The sequence below is a fragment of the Streptopelia decaocto genome (genome assembly GCF_964273445.1).
Source record: "Streptopelia decaocto genome assembly, chromosome: 1".
NCBI classification, from domain to species: Eukaryota; Metazoa; Chordata; class Aves; order Columbiformes; family Columbidae; genus Streptopelia; species Streptopelia decaocto.
In genome coordinates, this window is record NC_138663.1 from 182,816,381 (window position 1) to 182,842,727 (window position 26,347).

Consider the following 26,347-nt stretch of genomic DNA (forward strand, 5'->3'; position numbering starts at 1 on the left):
AAATACAGGATTTGGAATTCATTACTTTCACAATTTCAGTCTGCTAGCAATGACAGGGGTTGTAATCCAGAAAGGACAGAAGTGTACAGCATTTACAATTGTACGGTGAAAACAGGGTTATGAATTTGCCGGTATAGACCTGATCTAGGGATGCTTCTGTAGGCAGTAAGGACTGCAAGAAGTATGTGCTGGTTTAGAACTGGCATCTGCTTTATTAGATTTCCTATAAACTTCAGATGAAAGAAAACCTAGCAGGTTTTGTACTGTAGACTACCTCCCAATTTTTCAGTAGCCAGCTTTCAATTTAACTTTTCTTTTTCAACCTCTAAAATGCTCAATGTAGCATAAAGACTAATGGTGTAGTCAAAATGTTGGATTTACTGTATTTCATTCAGATATTGTAATGTTGACTCTAACATAGCTATAGGCCTGACTCATAATCATGAACATATCCCTGAGGATTTAAGAAAGATTTGTTATTAAACTTAGGTTCCATGGTAAGGTTTTGCCAATGTGGCCTGACTGTAACTTCTAAATATTTTAATATTTTTATGGATTTAGTGGTTGTGAAAAGTGCTGGCTTGGTATCTGTGAAAACTGAAGCCTATTCTTTATTCATGGATTAATTACAGCAGAGCAGTTGCCAAGTGATCTTCTCCACAGCACCCATGAACTTCAGCTTTGAACTGAAGAGGACTCATCAAATGGTGAGAAAATAGTGTGGTTGTCATGCCTATTAAGTTGAGGGGATGCTCTATAATTTTTTTTCTTCCTAGCATTGATTTTGCTATTTAATAGGTATTGCAGTTAGATTTTTTTTGTAGGGTAATTGCTGGGACCATAACCTAATTTCTCCTCCTCTCCCAAGTATTTCAGCTGTTAATTTCTCAAGCTTTGCTATCTTCTTAGCTGTCCTTGACTTTTCAAAAGTAATAAGTTAGTGATACTCTGAATTCATGAGCTAATTTCTCTATTAGTTGGTTTAGCCTTCATCTTGTGCACGTGCTTAACTCTGTTCACATGAGTAGTTTTATTAGTAGCACTACTTAGAGGAGTGAAGTTCAGATATGTGGAATTGTTTGAAAGATTGAAGCTTAAACTTTGCAGATATATATGCCTACATTTAAATTAAATGCTACTGAAATGAATGCAGGAGTGAGGGATCTGGAAATGCTTTAGCTAGTAATAATTTGTTTGCTTTTATGCAGTTGAATTTATTTCTTTTCAGGCAGCTTGATGTAAGTTGTTCATTAGCTTCTCTAGTTTCTTAATTTCTGGGAAATTTTGAAATCTGAGCTTCAAAACATTTATAAAATTTTAGTAATGCTCATAATTCTCCTGAGAAAAACAAAACATTATTGTATTAAACCATTTTATGGAAAAGTGACTGTATCCACAGAGGAACTAATCCTGTCTCTAACTTACTGTCTTAACGCCCTACTTTCATCAAGTAATGACTCTTATATGTGTGGATTTATTAAGCACACTTCTTAAAAACAGGGAGTTTCCTTTTTTACAGCTATAGATAAAGGGTGGAATAGTGGTAGCAGGGGGGGTGTGTGTAAGAATATAGTGGTTTAATGTTGATGTTAGCTTTCTGGTCATTTAGATACATGACAGCTTAAAATAGCAGTGCACAAAATTATCCAGATCGTAGTGTTTAGAAGTTCACAGGGTGCTGAGAGATGCCCCAGACCTTTTTTAATTCACTTTTTGATCTCAAAAAGTGGCTTAATTTCTGTTTTCCTTTAGTAACTGTATTGTAGAGTAAGGAGTGAAAGGGACAGAACCTAATAGCATCTTATGATTTCCATGTTTTCTCCTCTCTCTCTATGGTTGTTACCATAGAGATTGGAATATGGGATGTTAACCCTTTCCCAGCTGTTTACCAGGTTGGGTTTGGAAGGGCAAATGTGTTTGCAAAAAGCAGAAGAGATGATGAGCCCTTTGTACCAATAACTGAACAGCAGCCTGTGTTAAGAATTACTTTAGTACTGTTACCAAACTCTGAAGTAATTTAACCTTTGCCAGTTATTTACCATTTAGTGTATTAATAATATTTAATACTTAAGCCAGAAAGAAGCAGTAGTTTTCAGGCAGAGTGCATTGAGATGTAACCCACAGGTCATTTATTTTTACTACAGATTCAACAATCTGTTTCTTTTTCTTTCTCAGTCACTCTTTCTTTAGTTTTCTTCTTGAGACTTAATTCTTGAATTAACTTTAAGCACTTAATTATTTACATTCTGCTTCATCAAACAATCAATCTTGTACTTAAGTCACAATACTTGCATGAGTATGGCTTTTGAGGGAAGAGTTCGAATCCACATTAGTCTCTCGCTCTTGTACTTGACTTTGCCCATCTGATAACGGGTAGGCTCAGTCCAGACTAGTGCCTAAGTGTGAGTCTGTATATTAGCTGAGTAAGGAGTATGGACTCAGATTTGAATTCGTGCTTGATACTACAGACATAGGGAATGATTACAAGATAATTTACATTTGTTTTCAAATGTAAGCACTTCTTTAGCTGTTTAGCTGAGCTGAGTTTAGATATTCCACGTGCTTAAAGTGAAATGGTTCAAGTTAAGTGGCTTAAAGGTTTTCCTAAAGCATTTTTGGAATTGATGTACTTTTACTTCAATAGAAGAAAAGATAAGCCAATGTCAAACAGTTTTGAAAATCCCATTCTCATTGCTCTGCTAAGAAGATAATTTTGTTTCTTTTATTCAATCTCCTTTTTGGCTAAATCACTTTCACTTCCCTGACTCTTCTTATACCCATTGTTCCTGCTAACCTCTCCTCTAATGTCCAGTTTTCTATTAACTTTTCCACACTGAGTATTCTTTGTCTCTCTTTACTGAAGTTTTGGAGAGGTCATTACACTTTTTTTCAGTTTCCTACTTCCATCACTTCCTGGAATCCAACAACAAATAAACCGCTCTGATTTCAACGATGCCTTTTTGGTGAGAAACATACAAGTCAAAATTTAGTGGTAGAGGAGTAGAAAGGGTAAGCAGAGCATTGTGGATGCCATTTATGAAAAAGGGAACTGGAACTTGCGTATTATTAAAAATGATTCTCTAAATTGAGATTTCAGGATCTGGATCCAGGCAGTAGGATCAGGATTTTAAAGTGATTCTGTAAAAATAAGTATGCTTGTTCTAGAAAAACAAAACAAAACTCAAAAACCAACAAAAAATCCCACGAAAGTCCAGGTATACTGAAAAGATTCATTAGACTTAATGTCACTATTCTTTTATTGAGCTATGTATCACTGAACTTTTCTTGAGCCTTAGGAGAGACAGCATGGAATTGGAAGAGAAGCGGGGATCTTCATGAAGGGCAGTCAAGTGCAGTTTTGGTAAGTTCAAAAAATAGATATAAAATTCTATTTCTGTTACGTTTTCATGTTTATGAAGCAGCATGTATTTAGGGCCCTGTTCACAGTGTCAAAACAAAGCCAATTTTATTGAAACAATTTCTACATGCTCTGGATTCATTTATGCTATCACCATGTAAAAATCTGTGTTCTGTTATAACTGAGTTTGTGGTGTAACTCCTGAATGAAAATAATAAGTGACATAAAATTAATCAGTTATTTTCACAGTGATTATGCTAAAATGTTTTCATGCCCAATTTTTGAACAAAACAAGATATACAGGATTGTGTTGTCTCCTAATAACTTTTGAATCCACCACTTAATTTCAGCTGCATTTGATATAGAGACAGAAGTCACAAAGTCATGTTTCTACCATTTGAGTGAAATTTAGCAGGTGGGAGTAGAGAAGGGACTCAGATTTGTGCTCCTGCAGTAGAAAAAGCTGCAGCATGGATCCAGAAAGTTTCTGTTCTATTCAGCCTGTTGACTTGCCAGTCAGCATGCTTTGTTAGTCTGCCAGTTAACGCATGTGTAGCTCAGACCTAGCCACAGTGTGAGCTGCCTCTTTTTCTTTGAGAAAAGTCAGAAGCGGGTGTTTTCTGCAGGAATTTAGGGAAATCTGTTTGGAAGGGAAGGGGAAACCAGCCAGGATAGTGTCAGCCTGCGATTACTGCACAAGAGTGTTGGTGGCACATACAAGCATGCTGATAGGAAACTAGACTTCATTACTTCTGCTAGTCCTGAAAAAAAAAATAGTGTTTTTGCCAGGGCCTTGTAGTCTCCCAAAACATTTATGAATCATTCCATTTTATAGTAGTTTCTATACCTGGGTTAGATGCATGTTTTTCCTGTCCACGTCAGAGAAGGGAACTGTTGAGACAGCTTCAGTATATTTAATTTCTTTGACTGGATGGCAGCTCTGAGCTATTCCTTAGACTGTCAAAATTGTAAAACTGTATTTTCAGCTCACCCCAGAAACTGACTGTAATTTGGACCGCAGCTATGTGTCCCTGACCCATCCTACAACCTACACTCTTGGAACAGTACAGGAAACATGCATTGTATTCCAATTAACTTCCTTTGTGAAGAAAGATGTGAAGCTAGGCACAGGGACAGAAAACAATATTAGGATCTGGCTGCATCAAGTTACCACATTGTATTGCGACTTGGGAAATGCTAAATCTGGAGCTACATGATGGTCCTGAAAGGTATGGTCTGTCCTTTCTTCTCAGTGAGAAATGGGCAGATTACACTTGACAGAGATATTGGCTCACTCACTTTGCAGGCTCAGGTAGGCAGCACTAACTTGGCAGATGTCTGATATTTTAAAATTTTCTGTGTCATGGTAGATGGGAACCAGTTTTTAAACAGAACTTAGCACTATAGCACTGCTCTTTAGAAACAGTTGAATTTCTCAGAATAACAGAAGCCTAAGAGTCATGCATATGAAACAAAAAATTTAAAAGCAGTACATGAGAAAAAACACTCCAAATCCAATATGGTAAGACAACTGCCTTGAAATTTGTCATGATGTTTGAAATATGTATTTTAAATATTTTCATTTGTCCTTCTGCCCAGTTGAAAACCATCAGCCTGGCAGGAAGGAATGAAGAACTGTGATGCTCTTATCCATTTTATGCTTATTTTCATGTCTGTTGTTTCACTAAATCAAAGCCAGTAAGAGAACAACTGGTGAAAAAAATAAAAGACTGCATTCCCTTTATGTCCTTTATGTGCATCTTTTGATTCTTTGATTCTTCTGTTAGATCCCAGCTTCTTTTTTTTTTTTTTTAATTGTTGTTTCCCTAATGCTGTCTGTATTAAAGAAATGAAGAAATGTCTTCAGCATGTTTCTAGGATCTAGTGGTTGTTCTTACAACCTTTATCACCAATACTCTTGCACAGTGTCACCTGTTATATTATTTCATGGAACCTATGACTAACCTGGTTTTAAATGTTTTATTGTATATAAAAACATTGTAACTTATAGTATTTTCCTTTTAAAGTTTAACATAGATGTGCTTTTAATAAGAACAGTAAGGTCAAATCATGAATGTTAAGTTTGGTGTGAACAGTGAAGTGGTGATATATTCTTGTTTAACATTATGTTGTATGCTTCCTGTGTTTTAAATAATTACTTATAGTTGATTTTCATAAGGATTTTTTGTTTAAAAAAACTGATCATTTTTAGTCTAGAAATGACAAATATTAAGCTACCTTTTTCCATGTGTTTTTGAAGACCTTGGTCTTGCATGCTGCTATATGTGGTCAGATACTTTCATGAGCATGAAGACCTCTGTAAATTCACAGGCCTATGCTGCGTCCTCAGAATGGGTGTTGTGGGACAGATTTTAAGAAAGCTTAAGCACTGAAAAGTGAGTTGCATCATAGACCAAATAAATTAGGCTAATTTCTTTTTAGAAAATAATAATTAAAATTTTATATTTCAAATACATATCAGTAAAAGCTCCCATAATGTGCTGTCACTACATATAAAATTCTTAAGCAATTTTAAGCCAACATTCTTTAAAAGAGGGAGCTAAAAATTCCTATAAATAATATGCACCTTAAATATGTATGGAACTCCTTTATTATGTGCTAAATGCTGTAATAAAACAGGCTATCAGTAGGTTTTGCTGCATGTTACTAATTTGATTTTTTTTATCCCAATATTTTTGCAGGTGTGTGAAGGAACAGGTCCTGTTTTCACTGTTGTTACTCCCACATGGGCGGACTCTGTAACTGATTATGTCTGGGTAGGGCCCTATTGAAATTAAGGAGATTCTACAATAGTGCAGGGTTCTTTTTGTGAAAGTTCTGTTGCAAGATCAGGACGCTACTGTGACTCCTTACTGTGAATTCTGTCAGTGTATCATTGATTGTGCTGGAACCTGCCTTTTGGGATAATGTAAGTCCTGCTTTTCCCCCAAATGTACTTTAGACATGAAATAATCATAAAACATTTCTAATTGGAAAAGTAATATCATTTACATGCGTTCTTTTAATTATGTTTTTTTGGCAGTACCAAATAATATATTCCTCAAAACTTCTTAATGGCACTGAGACTTTGTGGATAGTTGGTCACATGATGAGAAAATTCAGCTGTAAGTACATTGAAATGATTGAATTTTTCAATAGTTAGTCTTTACTGATGTTGACAAACTAATACTGATAAAAAGGTGAACCAAGAGGTTTAAATTACGTCAGCTGACTTCAGTTCTTTCTAGAAAATATATACTATATGTCCATTAAGGATTTCGTTATTCTTGAGTAATTCACCACGTGAACCTGGAGTCCTTCCATACTGCTATTAGGTAGGGAGTTTTAATTTGTTTTTCTTTATTTTCAGCATAGTGTCTCTGACTTGCTCTATATTTTCACTCAGAAACTTTTTGAAATTTATAGGTCTATAAAAACTGTTAATACCACCAATATTTGTGTAGATATTGCAAACAGATTTACTAACATAATTGTTTTGCTGAGTTTAACACTGAAATGTTAATAAATATACGCTTGTGTCAATGTAACTTGATTAAATTAAATGAAACTAATCTGGCATTATGAGTGAATTTGATCATGCATGCTCATTAACTATAGGCTTAGGCAGGAAAGATATATTTTATTGTACCTAAGTACTTGGTGCTTAATCAATAGTAATTACCCATATCATATGTCAGTGGATTCACCCAAAATAACTATAAATATCTATGCTTGGATTAAGGAGGAAGTTCTTTTCCTGTAGCTATGGGTACAGTCATTGCTATGACTTCTATTTTTATATCCAAATGAGCAAAAACTACATGTAGGTGTTTTCCCTGTATAACAAAAGGGGTATTATAAACTCCATGCCCTTTTTTATGATGCTGTATTTCCTTACTGGTATTCAAATACAATAATGTTTTCAATGGCATCTTAATATCTGAAAAATGGAAGAACTAGAAATATCGTTGAATTTGTGGATAATTATTAAGGGGCTGTAAAGGTCTAGAGGAGTTGTATGTTAGAACAATTAGAGATCTTTTCCCATGGAGTAAGGACACAGATAATAATTGGTAAGTAAAGATTAAGGAGGATGGGATATATATATATATATTATTTTTTTTTTTTTTTTTTGCTTGGCACAAGAGCAGCATGAAATTAAAGTAGTTTGAAGAAAGAGTAAGAACAAAGAAGAAATCATAAACTCACATCAAAAGCAGACTAAAGAGTTCAATTTGAAAAAACAAAAGTGGACAGCAAAAATATGCCTGAAAGGAGAAAAAAATGCATAACTACTGGTATTTCTCATTGCGCTGAATATATGGTACATTTCAGTTTAAAACTTTCAATAAGTGTTTTTCTCCAATTATCTTCTGTTAGAGGGGAGTATATGGGCTTTGAAGAAGGCTCGGTAACTAGTTGTGAATTACCTGTATAAACTAGTTTAAAAACTTAAAAGCGATTATTTCGAGATTTTGCAATATAAAATTGAGATTTTTTTTTTAATCTGAAATTAAATCAAGATTTGAGAACATTGGATGTTTCATTTTGCATAAAAAATCTTGATCAGCATATTTTGGTTTTAAAATGTTCAGGCCTAATGGATTAATGTTTTTGCCTTTTACATCCTGTTGGCCATAGTTATTCTTACTTGCACTGAGTTGGGTAAAAGAGAGAAAAGGAGAGGGAGATGAGGTGATTGCAAAAACCTCTCAAACATGGCCCTCCAGCTGCACCCGCCCAGTCCTGAACCAGGTCAAAAGAGGTGCCTCAGAATAGGTCTGGTTTCAGAAGAGAAAAGAGAGGAAAATGACGTGCTAGTGAGCGGGGTGTGAGGAATCCCGTGGATGTTTCGTAAATATCTACTGAGGCAGATCACCTAGAGGTGACTGCTTCTGCTTCCTGAGATGTCAGCTTCCCAGTACTTTGAAGGCGATAATGCTGGGGCACACTTATGTTCTGCTTGCAGTAGTACTACTACAAATATTAATGGGAAGAAAAGGAACTCTGAGCTGTCTCCTGGTGTAACCAGCTCTCCACTACTCACTGCTGCTAACCCCCATTACTGAGAACCTGATCTGATTGTTTCGTTGGCTTAGCCCATGCTGTAAATGACTGAAGCAAGGAGAGAGGCAAGAAAGCAGATATCAAGACAGGGAGTTGATGTGGAGTATAGGGAGTGGGGATTTGCTACGCAGCTACACATTGTGTGGACTTGGGAATACTTCAAGAGCTGGAATATGAAACTGCAGTAAAGAGACTGAGTTTCCTTTAGTGGCAAATGGAGGCGATAGCCCTGTTTCTGTGCACTAAGAAGGAGGAGCAAAGGAATGTGCCTGAACATCCAGCATGCTAGTAGTTGTAAGTTGTTTTCTCTGCTGCTGTTTGCACTTGGCGTGAATTGTGACTGTCCTGTCTTCAAGCTGGCTGTAGCATGTTTTTGTTTATGTTGAATGAGGCACTCGTCATATTATGACCTCACCAACATTGTTTTTCTTCAACCGTTGAAAGTCAAAATGTAGTAGCATAGATAGCTGCAATAATTTAGTAATAGATGTGACATGAAATAAATTTTTCATTTCACAATGTTTATAGGAAAAACAATGTTTTATGTGTTTCATATACCTCCTCCCGTCTTCTTTTCCACTCATAAGCAGATATACTGCATGAAAATTTTATTCAGCAGTGCCCTTGGTTCTTTATTTCCAGTTACAACTATTGGTCTTTTGTTAGTAGGGTTTTTTTATATTCAGGTTGTGGCCTTCACAAAACCTCTCTACATCCTCTGTGAATGACACCATCATGCTATTGTTTGTTTTAAGTCATCAATCTATGCTACATCTGAGTTTTAGGAATCTTTTTTCAGCCCTTTAAGGATGGTCTTTCTTCTCTGTCAGATGATTAGATTTTTTCATCCACGTTTTCCATGCATCATACCTTTATTAGAAAATATTTTTCTTTTGCCTTGACAAATGCAGTCTTGCCATGGTCATTGTCTTGTCAAAGTGCTACTGTAAATATCTGTTTCCAAAACTACTCTTTTGGTATTTTCATTTTCCTGCTTCAGTTTAAAGGAATAAAGATAAACTATCTGTCTTCATTTTCAAGGCCTATCAAGACTACTTCTACCTGATACCTCTCCTTCAGTATCAAGAGGTTGACTCTGGTTTTGATCAACATATGATGCCAGCTTCCATCATTCAGTCATTAAATTTTCAGACCACCGTGGATATTTTCTCCTCAGCTACCTCTCATGTATTGGTTGACTTCTTTGTAAACAGAACTGTTCACTATCTTCCTTCAAATATCTTCTTAAAAGTTTTATGTACTGTGGAGCTTAAAACAATCCAACCAGACAACAGTTACATTGGAGGTATATTAGTGCCAATGCTTATCACAGTAGTACTGTGTCATTGGATTTGTAATGTGGCATAATCTCTCAGTTGTCTCTTTATGTAGAATTCAAGCACATCTACTTTTTGTTGTGTGTTTATTCATGGCCCCGCATAATGAGAAGTGGTCCAGGGTAAGACCTCCAAAGATTTATGGTAATACAAAGAAATAATCATGAATTCTCACTGGATACTGCAGTGTAGCTGTTGGATTCTGCTGTGTCTAATATGTTATATTTAATGCAGACAGAAGGTGCCCCAACTAGAAACACCACAAAAGTGAACAAGAAGTGAGGTGCAGCCAACAGATAAAATGCAAGTCCCAGAGGCCGCCTCAGCTGTCAAACCCAAGTCAGTAGGTACTGGCATTGGGTCCTGAAAGCATCCCTCTCTTCTCCACAGCAGTAATAACAGACTCTCCCTTCTCGTAGATGGAAGCAAATGCAAATATTATCAAGTTCTGCAGAGGATGCAAAAGGTTAAAGGGCTCTTTATACTTCTGTAGCTTCCTTCTGTTCTTTAGTGCATTCCCTCCCTGACACAGCATCTCTTGGTACAGAAATCTTGAATAACCACAAGCAGCTATTCCAGCCATACTGTTGGTCAGTCCTTTTTCAAATACCACCCTATTTCTGTTGAGAAGGAACCTACACTAGTTTTGATTTGGTATATTGGTACATTGCTATCTCCTAGTGCTTTGTTTCCACTGTGTCTTGAAGAAAATGATTCTTCAGAAGAGTTGCAAGCATGAATTCCGTCAGGAATTCCCCAGGTATGTTACCCTCTTTTGGGAAATGGGTCTGCATGTATCCCTCTTCTTTTAAAGTGACACTGAAATGTGGGTGTATAGATTATACAGAGAAGATAGAATGTTTAGTGCCCAGCTGATACAGAGATGGTAGATTGGACTATGCAGACAAAAATGGCACTGTATATACCAAAGAAAATATAGCCAAATAAACTAATTTTGTCAGAATAAACTACAAAACATAATTACAAATCGTTCTATATCTAGCAAGAGCTCTGGACTAATTGATGGGGTGGAGACAGTGATTGTGAAATACTGTGGGAGACTGGAGAGGCTATACAACCCGAAAGCTTGATCATAACAAGAGTTCTCAGTTAGCTATATATGACTGGATAAACTTAACATTAGGCCATCATACACAGGCTGTATTTTAGATACCATCAAGAACTACTTTTCGAGAAAACCAGCTAGAGAATCGAGAAGAGGACAGCCCTTGATTTGGTCTAGATTAGCACACAAGAAGTGGCTATAGAAGAGCCATTCAGTAGTGATATATCATACTCAAGTTTCTCTAGGGAAGAAAAAAATATATTAAAAAAAAATCCAGTGTTTTTTAAAAGAGAAGTATTACATATAAATAAAGATACAGTTTATATAAATACTAAAAGACCCCTGGGAACTTTGCTTTCTTATTCTAACCCAAATGAATAAGAATTGTCCGTCACAACTAAGCAGTAAAGTAAGTTTTTAGAAATAAACAGAGGTCTTTCAGAAGGTGAAATCCAAGTAAGCAAAGTAGAAGTTAAATATTAGAACTATTATAAGGCAGGACATAAGGGTTTTGAAATGCAACACGCTAAAGTCCTAGAAGCCAAAGCCTTTTATTTTTTTACAAGTGTAAATTTTGCTTGTAGAGAGGTGAGTTCAATAGATAATTATGGATAAAGGTAACGTTTAAAGACAAAGTCATCGCAGAAACAAATGAACTCTGCATGGCAAGGTTTATTACAGGGAGATTAAGAACATTCCCACATGAAAGTTGTTCTTTATAGGGTATATTTCAGATTTAAAATATCAATAAAATATTTTTGAACAAATTAGTTGAATAAACAGTAACAGATTGCCAGATAGCCATTCAGTAGTCCTAGAGAAATTCAGAAATAAAATCCATGAGCCATGAACTGTGTTGTATAATCTGTCACTTAAATTACCTTTGATAACAGAGGAATGGAAAGTAACAAATATGACACTGGTTTTAAAAAGGGCTCTAGGGATGATCATGGACTAATGGGCTAATAGGTCTGACTACCACAACAGACAAAATGCCAGTGAATGTGATAAAGTATGTAATGAATAGGAACCATCATATTGGCTTTTTACGAGGTAGTTTTATCTGAGATTTGCCAGTTATTTGACGGAGTCGACAGGTAGAAGAAAGGGTGACCCAAATGTTTTAAAAAATGCTCCATAACCAAAGACTGTTAACAAAATGAAGTATTGAGTCACTTAAAATATTTTGTTGATTAGTAAAGGGTTACAAGATAAGGAACAGTATTGCATCTACTGGGCAGTTTTAACAGCGCCACCTCACAAAGGTTTGTACTGGCACCTTCGCTCATCTACTCATTCCTAAATGGTCTGAAAAAGTGCAGTGATAAAGATTGCAGATAATAAAAGGAAAATATTCAGTTGGAGTCAGACCTGATGTAGACCCTGAAGGATCTTGCAGCAGGACCTATGGTGATCCAGGAGCCATGGCTGTCACAGAGGCCAGATATCGCTGACCCTGCTGTTCAGCCACATCTATCAGCAGAGAGAGGCAGCGGCTGTTGGATTACAGCAGCCATCACCCTGCAAACCCTGAGCTCAGCAGGCTGTGACCAGTCCTGCTGCTCAGGAAGGCGGGGACTTGTGGCTGTTCTTTCTAACCACATAAGGGGTGCAAGCTGAAGAGATGATTCTTTGTATTTCTCAGGGTTTCACAGCCCTGACTGGGTTTAAAGTGCAGGTTTTGATCCTGGACGTCCTGCCTGTCACAGGGGTGGAATATCACTGTTTAAACTGAAAGGTAGTATCTTGCTGCTGTGAGAAGCCAGGGTTCTCAAGCCATCTTACTGGTGTTCGCATGAATTTTTAGCAGCTCCTGCTAATTCCTGAAATCATTCTGAATGAAGTCGATGCTGGCAAAAAGTGGCAAAATGGTATTTGAAACAGAGAAGTGTCACTGGCATGCTGGTGCATTTCAAGTATTGGTGAGAATTGTATACGATATAGAGAAGGATGACTAAGAGGTATGGCACAGCTCTTCTGCAGGGACAGTAAATGGATCAGGATTCCTCAGTTTGGAAGAATATGGACTGAGGAGCAGGTAATGTGAGAAAGGTCTCTAAAACTGTGAATACGTGGAAGTGTTTAATATTAAGTGTTTAATATAAACTCCCTCTTTTCATAACAGAGGAACAAGAGGCCTTTGGTCACTGTTTTGTTTAATTTAGGTGATTTTTAAAATGGTGGCAGGCTGCTTATCACCGGTTTTATTTGCCATGGTTTTGTGGGTACATCTTTTCAAGTGTACAAAAGTCAGCTGTTTACTGGTCTGAAAACTCCACTTGTCTTGAACCAGCCATGGCCAAAATCCAACCTGTGCAGAATTGCAGCTTTTCTGTAAATAAAAGTTTGTAGTCCTCATTGATCACTGATAAGTTTTCAAACATGAATCAAGTGTAAACTGGTCTTGTTTTCCTAAATCTGCAGATATATTTTTTTAATTGTCTGCTTCTGTTTGTTCCTTTATCTGACAGTAGCAACATTATGGATGGGCAGATCGGTTTTACTTCTGTTGTTTACAAACCTGTGGGCAATGGAGAATGCCAGTTTGCTGCTACTTCAGAAAGCTAAAAGCAGTAGCAGGCCCTAAAATTAGTCCCAAGGGAAATCAGATAAAGAAGCAGAAATGTTTCACACAACAACCACAGGGTCTGGGAGGAGGGGTGGAGTAAAAGGCATCCTTGTACCTTTGAAACAGCTGTAACAGTTTCCAAGCTGTGGTCCACAAACCCCTAGTAGCCTACAAGGCTATGGTAAGTTGAACAGCTGTTTGGCTAAACCATGGTTAAGTGTTTTAAAGTGTTTCCCATTAAAAGTTTGATCAGATGGGTGTATAGTGGGTTTTGAAAAATATTAGGGGCTGATAACAATCTGTTGTTCCAAAAATATGGAAACCACTGTTCTGGGGTGTATGAAAAGGTAGAGAGCACTCCCCACTTTCTGAGCTCTAGGTATGTTGCCTGTCTCTCCACCAAAAGCAACAGCCAGAGGTTCTCAGAAAGGAGCCAGGACAAGCAGTCTGGTAGCATTAACCCTTCTGTCCCCGCCATGTCCTCCCCAGTAACAGAACTGTGGAGTTCTTAATCATTACTTTGTCCTTGAGTATCACTAAAAGTCTTTGCTACCCCTACTTTTCATATATACTCATGACTAGTAGATTTAGATTTGAGAAGTGAATATACTTTTCAAGTCTTTGGGTCAAATATTAAACTTGTCAACTCCACTACTTTAAAATATATATCCATCTTTGAATTAATACCTGATTTCTCATTGCCAGAAAAACAGATTTTAAAATTTTCTGTTCTGTCATTAACAGATGTAAACTTCTCTTACAGGTATTAGCATGTCTTATTATAATGTTTGTTCATTACTTAAAAAAAATCCCAATTCTATTTGACCACCTTCTTTTAATTTATGTCAGCACCCTGAATGGTAATTTTACATTGTAAAAATCGTCTTTGTCCTCATATCAAGTCTCTTAGTACTTTTTTCCTACTGAAAAATTCCTGGAATCATAAAGTATTTGTATTATCCCTGCTTTTAGTTGCCCTTGACATAGGTTACTTCCCATTGTTCTGAGTACCATACAAGCACATCCATAAGTAATTTGCGGAGAAGTTGTCTTTTCCAACATCCTGCGCATCTTTATGTTAGGAATTATGGTGGTGTCGAATTTCAGAAATGCCAAATTATACGCCTTATTCAGATGGTATGAATGTGTTTATCCTGAAGAAATCAGTTGTCTAATCTAACATGACTGTAGTGTTTTTTATGAAATTTAAACAAAATACTAGAAACAAAGGTTATTGGTTATAGTGTTTTAGAAGGAGCTAAAGGAAGTTGGCAGGTGAGCATGCTCTGTGTAACCTTTTTTTGTTCCATATATTTCAGTTGTATGTTTTGATACATGTATTGAAAATAAGGGGGGTTGTCTATGTTTTTATATTATAGTGCTAAATACCTGTTGCTAACTTACATGATTCTGAAGCTGTCTGCTCAGGCTTAAGCTGCTAGGTGAATATGAGATCAAGGGGAGTCTTTGCTTTGTATCAGAAAACAACATGTTAGGCAGGAGAGAGTGACTTCTGCTGTAGTGTGGAAAAGGTTATTTCCTGGTGTCATCTGTGAGTGACAGGAGAGAGGGATTTATGGGTCTAGGCAAGGCAGATGGGTACAGAAGCGGTGATGGAGTCTATGGGTAGGACTGGGAATGAGTGTATGTGAACAAAGAATTTGATATAGGGATCAGAACAAGGTTTCCATGGGAGTTAGAGATGCCTCAGAGTCGGTTGGAAGTCACTTTACCACAGAACGTGGATGTAGCTCTCTATCTGAATCTAGTTCACTCCACACTTGCCCTTGCTACAGCCTTCCCTGTGTCTTCCTTCTGAAACTCCAGCTGCTTCTGCAGTTCCTGCACGTGACCCTTTAAAGTGGAAAACCTACTTTCCTGTTTACTTCAGGAACAGTTGCATGCAAAGATACAGATGGTCCCACAAATCCCTCCCATCTAAAGTTTCTCTTCTGTCCCATTATACTTTCTCCTGCCTATGGGGTTCTGCACTGCAGGTGCAGACAGACAAATGACTCATAGAATAGAATAATAGAATCATTGAGGTTGGAAAAGACCCTTAAAATCATTGAGCCCAACCATTAACACTGCCAAGTCCACCTCTAAGCCATATCCCTAAGAACCTTGCCTAAATGCCTTTTAAACACCTCCAGGAATGGTGACTCAAACACTTCCCTGGGCAGCCTGTTCCAATGAGCCTTTCCATCAATAATTTTTTCCTAATATCCAATCTAAACCTCCCCAGCGCAACTTGAGGCCATTTCCTCTCGTCCTATCACTTGTTATTTGGGAGAAGAGACCAACACCCTCCCTGCTACAACCTCCTTTCAGGTAGTTGTAGACAGCGATCAGGTCTCCCCTCAGCCTCCTTTTCTCCAGGCTAAACGGCCCCAGTTCCCTCAGCTGCTCCTCATCAGACTTGTGCTCCAGACCCTTCACCAGCTTCATTGCCCTTCTCTCCACTCTCTCCAGCACCTCAATGTTTTTCCTGTAATGAGGTGCCCAAAACTGAACACAAGATTCGAGGTGCAGCATCACCAATGCCCAGTACAAAGAGACTCAGGTGCTGTGGAAGTGCTGGATGCAAAACAATAACACCTCTCGGTTCCAACATACAGTTTGCATCTCCTCCAAGTGGGACATATTCCATCATTTGAAATCTGCTGATCATAGATCAATCTTTAGTTCTTTTTCCCCACTTCAGGTAATACTCATTAGAATGTGATAATTTTTTTTTCCACATGATAAATTATTATTATTTTTTTCTTTTATAATGCTTATCTTACTGAACAGCAGAAAAAAATCTCAGATTTCTAAAGCCTGATCCTCATTGATTTGCATTTTTCTGTGATGTATGACCTTCCTAAAAACAATTACAGTAATTAATCCAGTGGATGATTGCTCCTACTGGTGATAAGTTGAAGCTTACTGACAGGATGGCTGCTTTTCTTAATTATTATTTTGCAGACCCCTTAAAATTGTTCATGAAGTCTAAAGAATCTGCAGAAAGATTGAAAGCTGATGTCTTAGGGCATCCCCCTAAATACAAGTTTTTTTTAAATGCAGGTTTTTTGTTGTTGTTTGTTTGTTTTAAAACCAGATATTTTTGTAAGTCTTAAGCTTTTATTATTTAACCATTTTCCTTCTTAATATATGACTGCACACTTATGTCTATGACTAGACTTAGCTAGCCAAAAGCATGATTTCCGTTAAAGTTTCAAATTCAATAAATAATTAATATTCCTTTCAGCTCCTGACATTACAAATAGGTTAGGTAACAAGATCACCATAACAATAATAAAACAAAGCATACTTTTTTTTTGATCCGAGGTACATTTTAATGTAAAACTATTTTGGTGTTTCTTGGGCAGATTTTTTATGGTGGATATAGAGATCACTCTTTTAGTTAGTCAATACTGGTCTCTAAAAATTGGCTCTGCTCTTATTGCTTGTCATATGTCATTTTATCTTTAAAGACTGCAGGAGTTCATGACTGCTGAGAGGTAACACCTTGAAGTTTTGGCACTATCCTCTACAAAGTAACTTATACCGTTATATGTCAGTGAAACATCAAATATTGATACTATCTGTGAAACAACATTTGATATAATGTAAAGATGGATTTTGTGTTTAGAAGAGCTGGCATCTAAAAATGTATGTCATGGATACTGTTTGTGATAAATGCTGTTTGTGAATTGCTACAGGCGAAAAAAATATTTACGTACATTTACGTAAAATATGCCAGTCTTAAACCTAGCTATTTTTATCTCCTTCTAAATATCTTATCATAAACTGGTTGTAAAGTATTTAAAGAGATGAGCCATTTCATTTGTTGAAGCATTCAGTGCATCATTTAAAATGGCTACTAAAGGAGAGAAGTGGATGCACGCTTCTCATAGCAGCTATGCATAAAAATAAGGTATCAGAGATAATAATATAGTGCCAAATCAGTAAAAATGGTTGTTATGTTTTGCTGTATGAGCAGAGCTCTTCACAGAGTGGTGATCTCATTCTAGGATTACAGTTATCTAAGTAGATTTTCATTGCTTGATTTTATTCTGGTGATTTTGTATCCATATTGGAAATAAGAGAACAGAAACACCTAATTTTTTGATCTTCAACCATGGTAAAAGCTTTCAGAACTTGGTATTTCACCCCAGGATTGGATCCATAGCCCTTTTAAATTTTGGAGTTTCAGAAATTGTGCAGGTGAGTAGGAAACGCAAATATGAAAGGAAGAAACTCAAATGGAGAGAAGGAAATTCTTTTCAGAAGGAAGGGAAGGATGAAATACGATGTAATGAGCATAGGAGAAATATTATAATAGGGTGAAAATGGAGGAGCCAGGTAAGTATTTACACTATAAATTTGTATTTAGTGTTCAGACATGTTATGCTTTATGCTTGCATGGAGAACAGATTCAGACTTCAGCTTTCTGACTAACTGCTGTGCTGAGCTGTACTTTGCTCTGTACAGTTTTGCTTTAGCACAGTTGCTTCTAAGGAAGGCTTTAAAATGACTTTCAGAGATGACCTGAATCACAAAATGCATTATACTACTAGCAAATGATCACTGCCCCAAATGTTTTGTCTTCCTAAGTTAGCGCTTCAAAAAAAAACCATTATTAGACATGAAAAATCAAAGCCAGTTTTTTCTATATTTCTGTTGTTAATTCTAGTCACTAGCATTTGGAGTGGGGTGCAGGCAGGCAGTAATACTTAAGAGTGGCAAAATTTGCATGCAGAACATAGTTGTAATAATGCTGAAATTGAGAACTGAGATTGCTAATTAATTGTTATTCACCAGGACTAGCAAAGTAAATTAATTCATAACCAAATATAGCCATAGAACAACAGATTACTTACATCAGCTTTCGTTGCAGGTTAGACATCAGTGTGAGGATTCCGTCCATAAGCTGTAATAAAATAAAATAAATTAGGAAATTGGCAAAAAAGTCTGAATCATTAGTTGTTCATTTATGTGCTTAGTTATTCCTTGAGTCCCATGAGTATATATGGTATTATAGCCGAGTAAATATTTATGGAAATTATGTACTTCTTAAACTGAGCAATTAACTAATATTTCTATAGTGACTGCAACTGGTCTTCATGAATTACTATGCTAAAAACTTGTTTCTTTTTAAACGTGGTGGTTTGCATCAAATGCCGTAACTGGCCATCCAAGCAACACTCCAGGGTAACTGATCCCCAAGCTGATGTGCAGCAGAGTCTCATCCCCTCTAACACTGCCCTGTGGCTGACTGGGGACACAAAGAGTGAAAATGGGTGAAGCAGGGAGAGTCCTTATGGTGCCAATTCACAAATATTTTTGGAGTGCTAACATCTACTTTTTGGAAGGTAGAATATTAATTTCTGCTGATAGAGATAGGTCTACATAAGAATTAAGTGTCTCTGTCACTGGGCAGCAGTTATTAAAGGCACCCAGTGAAGATATGCATACCTGAAAATTGATATAACTGTACTCTTTGTGGTAATTCTAAAAGGAAAAGGAAATTAAATGCAGTTTTAAATAAAAGACTTCGTGCAGTATTTTATAATTAGCCCTTACTGTAATGTTGTTTTGCGTTAGTGTTACACTATGTTATGTTACATGACTGTAGAATTGTTTAGATCATATAAATTCTTCAGTGCAAAATAACACTTCAAGTGGACCCATATTTAGATTTTAAAGGTGTCTTTTTAGTTGCATGGTAACTGACAACTCTGTGTTGTTCTCATGTAATAGGCAGTATCAGGATGACTATTCTGAAATGGTCATTAGTGGAAAACCATGGTATGCATAGGTCTCCTGTGAGGTATGAATTGCCTAGTCCCAGGATTATGTCTCTCAGACTTTCCGTACTAATAAGAAAGTGCAGACTGTGAACTGTCCCTTTGGTGTATATTCCAGCACCCCGATCGGTGCCCAGGGGGAAAGCTCCCTTTCCCATCCTCTTCTCTGATTATTTGTGCTTTGGTATGACAGTTCTGTAGGAGCAGAGTCTTTTTTTATTGCCTGCGCTGGCAAGCTGCTGAAGGTGGGATGAAGAGGTTGTCCCCACAGACCTGCTCCGCACTGAAGCTTCCTGCCCAGAGACTGGGCCATGTACCAGCTTTAAAACCAGCCTTCACCCATCTTGTATGTAATTACAGTTCATTTAAAGTAACCATTATAATGCAAGTATCTGTCACCATGACATAGGATTTCAGCATTTTTTCACAGCAGTATTTACTGTGTTCAGTAATAAATTACTGAAATATCAGCAGTGTCATTTGAAGTATCAGTTAAATGTGTTATTTCCTGAATCAGGTCTTAAAAGTTGGGAATGTAGAATCCCAGTGATATCAAGCTTTGATTTCTGCTTACAGCAGATAAACTTAACACCCCCACTAGTACATAGTTAGCCCTAATAGAAAAGCAAATTTTCTTTCTTTTGGGTCAGACTTCATTTTTGTGCTCAGTATAGTGAACACAAGTAATATTAAGTAACAAAAGATATTATGCAGCACAAACATGTTCTGTGCAGATGAAAGTCATTAGTAAATTTTCTTTGTGCAGAGTAAAGGAAGTTGAAAATGTGCTTTTTCTCATATTATTTTAATTCAAAAGTTGTTATCCATAAGTATTTAGCTTAAAGATATGCTGCTAGGTTCACAAATACCCAGTGAACTTCACAAAATTGATCACATTTCAAATACGTGATTCAGAGTCTAGGATTCAGATCTTAGGATGGGATGAATCGCCCTCTGGAGGTGCCCGTTTCAGTCTACTGACTTCACAGGAATCCTGCTTTGAACTGACGAGCTCAAGCTAAAAGTGGAGTGGCCCGTCACCTTAAGAGAGGAATAACTGTGAGCATTTCGTATCATAGTAGGTCTTTTCTGTAGACCTTTCTTTTTAAGAATGGCTGCCTTATTCCTCACTTCTTCTGTTAGTGTTGTTCTTGTGCTGTTTCTAAGATCAATAAACACAATTGTTACCGTTGCTATTTCCTATGTATTTTGTTTTTTCCTGTCCTTTTCAATCTTGTTATCTTTCCTTGTGGTGTGTGTGTTTGTTTGTTTTAGCTACCAAATCTTCTGATGCTTTTCACTTGCTACCTCTCTGACCATCCTACCTTCTATGCTGAGAGTATCGTCTTAACTTCTGATGTGGAAGATTGCTGACACTTTCATTTGATGCTGATACCATTATTTTCTGTAAGAGACAGTATTGTAGTGAAGACACAGAAAAAGAAGAATATGGCACTCATGTTAATTTTTTATGGTTTTGAATAGTCAAGAAGTATTGTTCTTCTGCCTTCAATATAAAATGTGCTGTTTTCCTAATTTGCTTTTAATTGAAAGATGTTTGTAGAAATGTAAAATCAAATGTCAAGAATATAAAATCCATATTAAAGACATTTAGATTTAACAAAACATAGCATTAGTCTTTATTTTAAAAATCTAGTCCCATATGGCTCACTTGCAAGAAGTGGGAGAGATTTTAAAAGTTGTGGACTGGTGAAGTCTGACTGATTAAAAGGTGAATATTTTCTTCCTCCCAATGTAATATTTTCTTGATTTATACCTATTAAAGATCTCTCCTTCTCTTGAGCTCTCTGTCTTCTCCTTTTTTTTACTCCTTTTGTTAATGTAAATTTCCTATTCCTTTCTCCACTGGACTCTCCTAAGTCTTTTGGTTCAATACCAATCCATTTTTCTCTTGTGTGCATCCATTAGCCTAAAATACTGCCTTACGCATGATCATATATATTCAAGAATATACTTACTTCTAAACACTGTAAGCATCTGCTATTTTAAGACTCCCAGTAAACCAGATAAGAAACTTAACAATTCAGTGACAGTATTTTAAGTTTTTGATGACACATAGCATCAAAATATGTTGCCTCCTACATCAATAGAATGACAATTATGGGCAGAGATAAACATTCCTGTAAAAATATAGACTTATGGTACTCGTTCAATATAGGAATGCTGACTTAAAAAGAGCATCTGAACAAAAGCAAGCATACTGCTTTTATAAATGGTATGGCAGATGTTTTCAGATTTTGTTTGTAGATAAAGAGAAATGCTAATGGAAAGAGTGCTTTGTATTGATAGTATAAGCAGTTAAAATTAAAAAAAAATAATAAAGACAACTAAAACATGTACACACATAAAATCAGGAGAATTTTTGCAAATCATGCTTTGTTATAGCACAAACATTAAATAAAAGTTACTGTCTGAGGGGTAGATACCTACATATTTTATTATCTATACTAAATATTCTTTAGCTAATCTGAATTCTTCGGATTTGAGATAGTGCAATAAAAGGAAAGCCCAATCCCTGATAAAACAGAAATAGTGAAGTTCAGAACTTTTCGGTTTAGATGTGTAAAATATGATTCTGAAGTCTCTTCTGATACTTGCAGTAATTTGCGATAACAGTAATAATAGTAACTTACTAGGAGGTGATTGAAGGTGTGGCTAAGAATGTAACTTACGGTGTCCATATTTTTAAACTAGTGTAGTTATGAGCAGGACGTTGCATAATTTTGAGCCCATTAAAATAGTACCTTCCTTGCCAGATTCATTTACTGAACATGAGGATGACATTACACACAAGGATTAGAAAGCGGAGGAAATTTGGAATCTCTAAAGCAGTTGCATTGATGATGAGGTTTTGTGTTGTACAGTAGTAGCAGTGGTTTTTGTTAGGATGAATCAACTGCAACTAATTTTGTAAAAATTAGCTGTATGAAAATTATCCATAGAAAAAGAAAGCATATTGAAAACTATGTAAAACCCATTAGAGTTTTCTGGGCTATATCCTCAAATGGTATAAGTTGGCACGCATGAAGTTAAGTCACCACTGCTTACTGAAGATTTGGCCTTTCTATTAACTGTATAATACAATAACAGATCCTGAAATAGTCCCTTACTTAATACTTGTATTCATTTTACAGTAGAGTGGTTATGGAATAAGGTCTTACTCATCATGAGAAATAATACAAGTCTAACAATGGCATATTATTGTTAGCAAGAAGTACTTCAAACTGACTTGAATTAGCATAGTTTTAGCAAATTACTTTGGGTTTGAAACTACAGTATTGGTATTGCTTGTTAAGTTACAAAACTATTCCATGGGTAATCGCACTACTAATCTAAAATGTAGAGTTGTAGTTTGATGACAAAATTATTTTTACACTCAAGTTTATGGGTTTTTTTGATTTGCAATTTTTGAGTGATAATGTCTCAGTTAAAATAACCAGTTAAAATGTCCATCTCTTTAATATATGAAGAACAGTGAGGAAGGCATTGCTGGAAATATTAACAAAACAGGAAAGATTTTTCAGCAAATGAATAAGTGTAACCATAGGGAAACACTTGCAAGAGGACAATAACATTGAGTGACTATTACTACATTCAGATGTGAAAACATACTTTCCTGCAGGCAAATTAGGTATTTCTGTTCATAAACACAGCCAAGGTACATGTGGTCTTGAGAGGTGCAGTGCCACTAAAAATTCCATTAAATGTTCTTTGATCACATTACAAACAAGTCTGGCTAAGACATAAGTAGACTATAACTATCTGTTGCTATATAAGGAAGATAAGGTGAGGGAAGCATAATTTATAAAAGAACCACCCTGCTTGCAGATCCTGCAATTCATGTGGCTGGCAGACACAGAAATAATTTCACAAATGAAAATGGAAGATGCAAAATCCATGAAGATCGTGTTGAAGGTTTGTTTCATTTGACTTTCTCCAGCATTATCAGGATCTCTATTATTATATATATACACATATATGTATATTACACATACATATATTCCTATGTATATGAAAATAAATGTGTGAAAAGCTGTAGAAGGGGAATTTGTGGACATGCAAGAAATATTTCAAAATAGGCTTACAGGGGAATATTTTTGTGTAGTACTTAAAACAACTGGAAGAAGTAATGAGAGTTAATTCAGTCCTGGGTCTGATATCGATCAGGAATAAAAAAAATATAACAGATCTAAAATGAAGACCTTATGAATGTACAATACTTCTGGTTTAATAAAGAGACCAGAAAAAGGGTAAACATATTGTGAAAATTACTGACAGAATGGTAAAGAGTTTGAAGAGTAATAGCAGAAAGCTGGTTCAGCAGTAACGTTGCAATAGAATAAGAGCAAGATTGTGCTGTAAATAAATGTTGAGTGAAGTATAAAGTAGGAGAAAAGAAAACGGAACTGGAAATGGGAACTTTAAGCTTGGCATCATGCAAAGATAAAATAAAACGGAAAGAAAGCTCGGACCATGTGATGCTATCTGAGAAAGCCTAATTATCTGCTTAGCTACTATAGTTTTGCTAATCTGAAAATATATGAAACTTTGAAAGAAACTCTAGAAAGCAGATTTTTAAAAAATTTCTTTAACATTTAATATTTTTCTTTGTTTCCAGTAGAGTAATACTGAATAAGAAGAAATCTGAGACCACTGTCTGCATATAATTTATTTGAAAAGGCAATTGAAGAGAGAACAAACAAAAATGATAATTCAAAAATATAGAAAAGTGTCTGAAAATACAAAGGGGTCCAGATTCTGCACCCCTGTTCTGCCCACTGGAGGTAGCACAGGTAGCCAAGAGCCATTCCAGCTCACAGGCTGAAAATCCTCCTGCTGTGGGGAGGTGACAGTTGTCTGAACGCTGGGCTGTCCCTGTCCCACACCAACAGCCTCATCCTTCCCCCAGGAGCATGAGAAGGTTCCCCTACTCTCTACCCATTTTCAGCTGCATTTAATGTCAGTACTAGAAAACAAAGTGGACCACAGCCCAGTCAAGAGTTGGTAGCAAATGACAGCTCCCATTCACATGGCTCACCCATCCGCTCTCCTGAAGCAGGGTGGCCTCCTCCCCAGTCCCTAACCCCTGCTCTTCCCCAAATCTTGCTGTGTCTTACCTGGGCACTTGTTGGCCTGAGCCAAAAGCATCCCAAAGAGCGCGGTGAGAGTGAAATGACATGGATTGTCACATGGGAGAGCTCGAGCACGTGCCTGGGCCCTGTTTAGCTCAGTGGAACAGATGTAACCTTATGAACTACATCCAGTTGGCAATAATTAAAACCGTACTAGCCTGCTCTAAATTAAAATCGCAATGGTATGAAAACCGATGATCTATAGGTATCTTTCAGACTACTGTTTCTTGAATGGAAACGTCAATGAATCTATAAATTTGGATGTAATGTGTGACTTTATAAAAAGGAAAGAAAGCAAAGCATAGAAAATCTGAAAAATCAGTAAATTAAGATAGCTGGAGGAGGACAATAAAAGGCAAACCAGTATTTATCTGATGTGGTAGTATTTTTAAAAGGAAACTGGAAAGCCAGTTAGATGAATGAATATTGTCTTCAAAATAAGCAAGGTTACAATAAAGAAGTCAGCATTTGTCCATTTGGGTGAATAGATTCATTAATAGTTAATTATTAAAATGCTGTTGGGGTCCAACCTATGTAGACCTCCTGAAACATTGTGCATTTTCTTACAGTGTTTTATTCTGGGACTTTTGAGAAGGACCTGGTGCTGAAATAGGCACACTGCAATATAAAATAATGACCTCATCATGCACATGATGGGATAAGTGCTTTACTGAATATTTATACAGATTTCAAAAGGGGATATGCAATAATATCTTGGGATTAACATAAGCTCTGTATTACTTGGACAGTTTTCCAGTATGTGATGTAATTACTATTAGGTTCCAGGTCATATTTTGACCTAGTGAGGTCACCAGTTATTTTCATAATCTTTTCTAATTTTACAGGTTGTAGAAAACTATGTGCAGGGTGCAAAAAAAAAAAGGGGAAATAAAGTTACATTCATAGACTACTTTATGACCTGGGATTAACTACTTAAGTCTGAAGACAGAAAATAAAAAGGGAAGGCAGAATGTGGCAAGTCAGAAAATGTTGGAACAGAATGCGTTAGTATTCAGTTGAATATTGTCTTTTAAGTTACTCAGAGGTAAATAGAGGAAATAAACTGCTCAAATCAAAACTATTTGCAGATTCTGAAAGGCGAGTGCTGAGGATCTCTACTTCCTACTTTACTTTGCAAAACAGATGCTTGAAGTATTTGTCTAAAGTGTGGTAAACTCAAGAAAGTTATCACAATGCCATTGGGTTCATGCAAGGAAAGCTGTCACTGTTTTTGTTAGCATGTTATGTTTAAAAGTATAAAATTAAGGAGCGACTAGATCTGTTACACATGGTGCTGTTATGACCATACCTGTAATGCTTGAGGCATTTTGGTATGGTGTCACAGGTAGTTTAAAAGAAAATAAATGCATAACAACATAATGACTCTCCTGAAAACATGCTAAAGTTACTAAATGTATGTAATCCGCCAACAAAGCAATTTTGCATGGTTCAAATTTTTAGGTGTACAATACTGACTAATTTTAAGTCTAGTATATAAAGGACATCAATGAAATAAGTACATTTGGCAAGATTTTAGGATGCTGTAGATCAAAGGAAAATGGCCAGAAGTTGAGAAGGAAGGCTGGGAGTAGGCGTTTGGAAACAATTCTTAATCGGAAATGCTTCTTAATGAAACACTGGGGAGCAAATAGACCATCATAACAATTATTCAGCAATAGATTTGCCTATAGTTAAGTAGTGTAATTTGTTTGGAGAAGGAGTCCTGCAGAAATGCAGGCAACTTTTCTGGAGGAGCTAAGTGGCTATCATGGCTTTACTGTGTTGCCATCAACCATATGTGCAACACAATGGAGAACTAGGTGGGGAAAAATAACTTCTGTAATATGAATGTATTCTGTACCTTCAGCTTGCTTTGGCTTCAGCGGTGTTATGTTCTTGCAAATAATAGAAGCTACATTTTTAAAAGCAACAGAATATCAATGAAAAATGTAAGAAAGTACAATTTTATACATGTAGTTGGAGAAAAACATAAAGCAAATCTGTC

General features: G+C 36.4%; 2 long non-coding RNA genes across 8 annotated transcripts in view; one reads left to right on the forward strand and one right to left on the reverse strand.

The window, feature by feature from the left end:
- Positions 1-26,347, reverse strand: part of LOC309444607 — a 93,759-nt gene that overhangs the window by 47,378 nt on the left and 20,034 nt on the right. For both annotated transcript variants that reach the window (XR_014185104.1, XR_014185105.1), the window contains one exon: positions 18,263-18,312. This is a non-coding gene — a long non-coding RNA (uncharacterized lncRNA). The remainder of the gene's footprint in view (positions 1-18,262; positions 18,313-26,347) is intronic.
- Positions 1-26,347, forward strand: part of LOC309444599 — a 43,576-nt gene that overhangs the window by 3,598 nt on the left and 13,631 nt on the right. Inside the window, exons 2-7 of one of the 6 annotated variants that reach the window (XR_014185099.1) lie at positions 633-707; positions 3,297-3,361; positions 6,061-6,287; positions 6,402-6,483; positions 10,444-10,522; positions 20,465-20,992. This is a non-coding gene — a long non-coding RNA (uncharacterized lncRNA). The other 5 variants (XR_014185100.1, XR_014185101.1, XR_014185102.1 and 2 more) reach the window with 5 other exon arrangements.